Source organism: Citrus sinensis, chromosome 2, assembly GCF_022201045.2.
Source record: "Citrus sinensis cultivar Valencia sweet orange chromosome 2, DVS_A1.0, whole genome shotgun sequence".
Lineage (NCBI taxonomy): Eukaryota > Viridiplantae > Streptophyta > Magnoliopsida > Sapindales > Rutaceae > Citrus > Citrus sinensis.
Genome location: NC_068557.1, coordinates 14,120,238 through 14,127,908, shown reverse-complemented (window position 1 = coordinate 14,127,908; position 7,671 = coordinate 14,120,238). Strand labels below are relative to the sequence as shown.

At 31.4% G+C, this 7,671-nt stretch overlaps 1 long non-coding RNA gene across 9 annotated transcripts; it reads right to left on the bottom strand.

Annotated features, from left to right (window-relative positions):
• Window positions 1–4,011: 4,011 nt before the first annotated feature.
• LOC102616748 (uncharacterized) lies at window positions 4,012–6,910 on the bottom strand. 9 transcript variants are annotated; one of them, XR_003062206.2, is made up of 6 exons: window positions 6,552–6,910; window positions 5,650–5,718; window positions 4,896–4,995; window positions 4,756–4,825; window positions 4,574–4,670; window positions 4,012–4,485 (listed from the first exon to the last, which is right to left on the bottom strand). It is a non-coding gene; the product is annotated as an uncharacterized LOC102616748 (long non-coding RNA). The 9 variants fall into 9 exon arrangements; XR_008052640.1 differs by having other exon boundaries at window positions 4,756–4,815; XR_003062207.2 differs by lacking the exon at window positions 4,896–4,995.
• Window positions 6,911–7,671: the final 761 nt, after the last annotated feature.

Below are 7,671 nucleotides of genomic sequence, written 5' to 3'. Positions count from 1 at the left end.
GATTAGGAAACAATGCTTATGCTTTCACATAACATTGATGTCTATGATACATCTATGATGCCTTAGGTCTAAAGACCATTACTAAACATAGTGTCTGAAATAATATATAATAAGTCATTAACACTTAAGACCATATGGCTTGTTATTATTTGGTCAAGTTCAGTAAACTTGTTCTTCCAACAAGTATCTATGTGTTTGACTTGTGTTGTGCAAATTTTATTGAACTCGCAAGTGCACGAATCTATTGTAGAATAGATTAATGGTGACAAGTGTCGATCCCACGAGGAGGTGGATTTTAATTATATGTAGAATTAATTTTGTATGAGGGTGGTTGGATTTGTGGTGAAAATGACTTAGATTATCCTAAAATTGGAATTTAAATGGCGAGAATAAATCGAATAGAAATCTGTTGAAATGACGTACTTGGGTATCTGGATCCGTATCAACATGCACCATGGGCTAAATATTCCTTATTAATACCAATTAAATCATTAAGGGGAATCCACACCTCATGAACCACACTCTAATCAATATAGTGCTAAGGGCTTATCGTGCCAAATAATAATAACCTTGTACTAGAAAACCGGTGAAACCAAGGCGGTATCTAGACAAGATTATTATTATTTGTTGACGAGAAGTCAAAACATCCACAAAAACTAGAGGGGAAGAGAAAATAAATTTACCAAATAAAGCCCATGACACATGTTGAGACTTCGCCTTCAACCCAAGCTTGAAAGAAAATTAGTTATTCATAATTGAACTAGGGACAAAATGGAAATTTATTAAAACACGTAGAAAATACAAGATGGAGAAGGAATTACAGAAAATGGAGTCCAAAAATGGATTCAGAGGTATCAAATTAGGGGGGGGAGGCCCCCTTTTTATAGATACATTTGAGTAAATCATGGCCATCGGATTAAAAACAGTTCGGATGCTTAGGATTGCGCCACATCATCAGTCAACAGTACGCGGTTTGACCACGCGGTTTGAACAGTAACACGGTTTGACCCGACTTGAACAGTGACGCGGTTTGGTTAAAAATAATCCTGTGTAATGCATGTATCGTACGCGAGATTTTTGGTCCACTGATATGCTACCACGTCATCGATCAACAATGCATAAAAATTTTAGTCCAACAGGATCGTGACACCTCATTAGTTAATGCCACATCATCGGTCAATGCCACATCATCGGTCAATGCCACATCATCGATCCGTCTATGTGAACAGTGTCGTGAACAGTAACGTAGACAATACCGTACATGTGAATAGTACCGTATATGTGAACAGTGCCATTTTTCCTTTTATGCTTCTCCTAAGGTTTTTGACCGTCCTGAGTTCAAAAGTGATGTCCGTTTTGCCGTCTGATCTCTCGTTCATTGTAAAATGACTATGATGCCCCTAAAATACATAAAATACTTAATTAAAATAAAACACATGTAATTAAATCACAAGAAGGTTAAATACATAAAAGTAAGAGTGTTAGTAAAACTTGAAGTGTAAAATGACGATTTTCTCCTTTATAAATATACCTTTTCTAACACTCAACAACTTGACATCTCGTGTCAATGATATGAAACTCGTCATCCATTTTAGTATCGCATATGATAAGGGAGTCAGAACACGTACTAGTGTTTATAGGAATTTTTTACGTCCAGTCATAAATTCATCACTAGGAACTATTTTATAAGTATAGTACAAATGATACACGTTTCATATTCTCAACAAACTCGAGAATGTGTTCCTTAGCTATTTTACTTCTTTAACTATATTCATCAATATAATTTATGAATATTTATAACTTTGCCATTTTATAAATATCAAAATGTTAATCAAATAAAATAATTCCTTAAAAGCAAGTGCCATTAGGGCATACCACTAACAATAATATATGTATCATGTCTAAGTATAATTAAGAATACTAAGTCGCATTCGAGAGTATAATAAAAAATACCAAGTGGCACTCATGTATTAGAAAAGATACCTTTGAAGCTTTTAATTAGTAGCCATGCATATAGTTTCAATCCAATCCAGATTATTGTGAATAATCAAGAAAAAAATAATATTAAAGTGAGGAGGGGCAAACTAGTAAATATGGCATAGTGAGGATTTACTTTGATGACCACTAATGGCAGGACAATCAAATGGTAGTTGTTGAGTTTGAAACTTCAGGCCATGGAAGACCGATGGAAGCAATGGTGATGCCGACGCACAGTGGGATTTAACATATCGAGGTCCACAATCCATGCAAGTTTGGTAGCTATCAATGGCAGATCCTACGCTATTGGACATTGTTGACGATCAGAATTTGAAGTGGTTTTTGCCAAAGGGATATCTGACACAACTCAAAAGTAGTTGATTACTCCAAAGTATAAGATTGTATAATTATAATATAACCTAGTGAGTCCGAGGTTGAACTGCAAGGAATTTTAAAATCTAACAGTCAATTATTAAATAAAAATAATTGCAAAAAAAGAAATTAATAAGGAATAGTCTGAATTAAAGTGCTAAGGTTACATGATCCGTTCTTGGTATTTAAATCATAGTCATCATACTCTCTCATATTTAAATTTTCTACTTTTTTTACTAGTTTGAATATTAAGCGACTTAGTTCTTAACGGACCACTCTATGAATAAATATGGGGATTAAGTACATAATGTGTCACAATGGTATTGGAGTGTTCCCACTATCATATTGGTGTGTCCAAATTATGTCTAAACACCCACATAGATCCAAAGGGATCTATATTTATAAATAAATATGGAATGGATATAACTGATAAAAAATATAACTTATAAACATGTAAGTAAACATAATAAACTTAAAACTCACTTGAGAGAGTAATTAATTCTACAATTTGGATCATTGAGCTTCATCCTTCTTTTTTGCATAGAAAATTAACCACTCATATTGGCAAGCAAAATACTCATTTTATTTAATAAATTTGTGAAAGTAAAATACAAGAAAATTAAAAACAAAAGAGAAGAGAGAAGAAATATTGTATTATTAACTACAAATTTTCCTGAAATTCAATCTAGATTTACACCAATTTTCTCAACAAAACCCACCTCTCAAAAAATCCACCACAAAATTCTCTAAACAAAATTTTGAGATCTCTTGTTTTTATATAGGTAAATTTTGAGTTGATCATGTGTGGGCATTTACATGATATTCTTGTTAAGCTTACAACTACAACCTTTAGATGAGCTTTACTAATGTAATCTAAGGGTTTGAAATTGCAACCATTATGATCAATGGCTACAAATGAAGTTAAATTGGGACCTTCCATTGCTTATTTTGTCAAGTTGGTCGAACTACTAGATTGATAAGTGTTAAATCTAGTGCAATGAGGTTCACATGAGCTCAGTCACGCGGCACGATTTCAACCGTTTAGAACGATTGTTGGATCAAGGGTTGGCAATTCTTCCAAAGACTTATGAGTCTCTAGAATCCAAATTCCACGTCCGTTTTTCAAATCCAAGCACCACAAATTTATAGATTTACCTAGAAAATACAAAAAATATATTTTAAAACAAATAAAAGTAGACAATTCATAAAATGGGTAAGAGATTTATAAAAGTGATGAAATTATTAGTGTTATCAACATTGTAAGTGAAAAAATGATAAGTTTAATCTTTATTAAATGTACACTTTCTAGTATTCACTACTACAAAAAAGGACATAGATGACGTTTAAATTATCTTTATGATGACGAAGTAAAATTAGTCATATTTGCAACAGTCATCTAAAATGAGGTACAAAAGATGACACGTAAAGAGAGTCATCTAATAAGTATTATAGATGACTCATTTCTTAAAAAAGCAGTCATCTGATGTTGTAAAAGAACTATATTTTCTTCAAGTATAAATGACTATCTTTAAGGGACGTCAACAATAGTCGTCACCCTAATATGAATAGATTACTAATGATATGAAATGGCTGTTATTATTATTATTATTATTATTATTTATGCTTACATGTAGTGTAATAAACTTTTTTGAAAACCTGTAGTGTAAAAATAAAAATTCACCAAGCAATTGCATGAATCATATATAAATCTGGTACGTTACAAACAATACTAATAAATTATTACAATTTCAAAATTAAAGGAACTAGATATCAATAACTCTTTTTTTCTAAAAGAAAAATATTACATTCTTCAAAGGAATGACAAAATGCGGCCATCTTGTTGGCTACTCCAGTAATCATGCCAAAGCCAGAGAGAGTTTGAGAGTGAACCCTTTTGACGAACCTTGCTTGATTACAATATCGAAATAATTGAAATAATTTCATAATTCCTTTTAATTTCTTACTCGAAACAAGGACAATAACAAAGATATGGATAAAAATAATACTATTCATTTACTAACCTCTCAAAGTCATTGTGCTACAAAATTTAACGAAAAATTTCTGCCATATGTACTCTGCCCACTCCATTCTTACTTCATCAATATCCTTTTAGGTGCAACTGTCTCGTCCAACAAACTATATATCATACACAAAATAGTCAATATTAATACATGCATCAACGTTATGAAATCTATAAACTTTAAAAGGATAAGGAAATGACTACCACATTTTTTTATTGAATCATCATGGCTTTCAATAATTTGCTTCATAAACCTAATGACATAATATCCACATTCAACATCTGTAGTTTGTTGAGGACACTGCACAAGAATTTTGAACTAATTAATGTCATGTGCATATGTAAAGAAATTTAAACTGAACATATATATGTATAATTTCATATACCTTAACCTTCTTCCAAACAAAGGATTTTCGATCCGCATTTCCCATTTTTGCCACAAAAATCTTGAAAGCACTTAAGATATAATTAGATATACGAATTTACTCATGTTTTACTACATGCATTATAATTGATAATAACTTACAGTGATACAAAATTCTTCAAATCAAGGTGAGGTTCATGACCAAGTGAATCAATATACTATGAATATGTGTGTATCCACAACAATCAACATCCAATGTTCGCTATATATAATGATAAATATCAGTCTTGTATATTTTTGTAAAAGAAAAAGAAAATAAACTCCAAATGCTATATACGACCAATAAAATAACAAACCCAGTATTGTAAGGAAATATCATAAGCTATTCTGGATCAAGTATTTCCGTTCTTGATACATTGCACGAGCTCTAGTCTCATCATTATCTCTAGTTTCATGAAATTTTTTTGAAGGATTATTAAATTTATAAATATGATCCAAGTAAGGGCCCTGCAAGACCTTAGAAAGATGCCTACGGAAAACAAGTGATAATTAATACACTGCATACATTAAAATTATTACTAATTATGCTTGCTAAGAAAATAACTAGTTTAATTACTTCATGTAACAAGTTATTGTTGTGACCCCAATTTTTTCCATGCTATAGAATTGTACGATGTCGTCAATTGATAAATATAATCCGGCTTGTTCATTACCAAAGATCCTAGGATAAATTTCAATCAATAATGCTTTAGTCAACACTTGCGAGTGTACTTGCAAAGGGCATCTATTCTTATTGGCACTTTGTATTCTTGCGCATTCTTAATGGATTACTTTATATAACTAGAATAACAAAAAATAGGATTATTATTATAAATTTGTGAAATATCAAAGACAAACAATAATTATAGATATGTACCTCAACATCATTCAAGATGACAAATTGTTTAGGCCAAGCAACATAGGATCCAATTTGATTTCCTATGTCCTAATTTGAGAAAAAGTGAAATTATTATCTTAGCTAAATAATAGGGATAATATCATTCGTATACCCTATAGATGCTTTGTTATCACAAATATTACAACACTTTAAGGGTGTATCAATCGTCCACCCTAAATTAACAAAAGCTATCTGCCGACCACCAAACCGTTAGCTGCCGTTTGAAAGTTAATGGAATAATAGTGAATTGATGATTTTACCCTTGAAAATTATCACTTTTATACCCTTAAATTATCACTTGTATCATATGAAAAGACCAAATTACCCCTCTGGCATTATCCTATTTAAACGGCAAGTAACAGTTTGGTGGACGGCATATACATTTTGTCAACTTAGGGTGGACGATTGATACACGATTGATACACCCTCAAAGTACTGTAGTCTTTTTTGATAATAGAGCATTTATATGGTATATGAATGATAATTTCCCTAAATAATATCAACAAAGCATCAATTTATTAAGCACATAACACAACAGATCAAATAATCTTGATGGACATGAAATGTCAGAGACCAAGCACAAAGGCACAACAAATGGATTGCTCTGGTCGTGAGCATTTATATTAATTTAGGGCTAAGCATATGATAAAATGGTTTCGTATTTATACCTTCCTTAAAATATGTAATTATAGACATTACAAACTCCTTTATAAAATCTAATCCCTAGAGATAAATTTACTGTTAATCCATATTGTTAATGTTTGCTACTCAAACATGAATAAATTAGGTAAAGTCAAACAATTGCCCATGTAGACCATCCACGAACAAACAATCTATTATTTTCTTTCACAAGCATGATTAAACAAAAGAAAAGAAAGTACCTTTGTGTGGAGACCAAAACTTTTAAAATCCAAGATTAAAGGTGGCCGAATACTTCAATATTTTGCTTGATAGTTTTGTGGTCCAAGCTTTATAATCTTCTCCTCAAATGTGTGGTACAGAGCTTTAAGATTTCTTCTTTGTCTTCACTTCAACCATGTGTGAATAGTTAGGGTTTTCTATTTTAGGGTTGTATAAATAATGGGTGAAATTAGGGGTTTACAACTTTGAAATAAAAGATAAGAAGTTGTTGTGGGGGTAAGGAAATTTTAGAGATGAAGATTGTGAAATTTCAGAGAAATGGAGGCAAAGAGAGAGAGAGAGAGAGTTAGTGTTTTGTTGGAGACGAAGAAAATAAAAGGGAAACTTGAGTTTTTGTACTTGAAAAATAAATGACAAATTTTAAAAAGTAAGAGTGACCTTTTCTTTAATTAGGGGAAATTATCATTCGTATACCCTATATTTGCTCTGTTATCAAAAATACTACAACACTTTGAGGGTGTATAAATCGTCCACCCTTAGTTGACAAAATGTATCACCCGACCACCAAACCGTTAGTTGACGTTTGAAAGTTAACGGAATTACAGTGAATTGATGAATTTACCCTTGAAAATTATCACTTGTATACCCTTAAATTCTCTTTTTATCACTTGTATACCCTTAAATTATCACTTGTATCATATGAAAAGACCAAATTACCCATATGACAACATCATACTTAAACACCAACTAACGGTTTGGTGGTCAGCTGATACATTTTGTCAACTTAGTGTGGACGATTGATACACCCTCAAAGTGTTGTAGTATTTTTTATAATGGAGTAAACTAAGGGTATACAAATGATAATTTTCCTTTAATTAGAGATGACTTATTATTTAGTTTGTGAGTCATTTTTGTATCATAAGTAAAAATGATTTTATAATAGATGACTTTCAAAAATAAATATAACTCATCTAAACTAATAGATGACAGCTAATAGTATGCTCGTCATGTATTACATGTCATCTTTGTCCCATTTTGTAGTAGTGATATTAATCAATTTCTAAAAGCATTTACCAAACACCAAAATTAGTTTTTAGATTTTCAAAATCACTTTTTAATCTCTTAAAAATTAAATTCAAA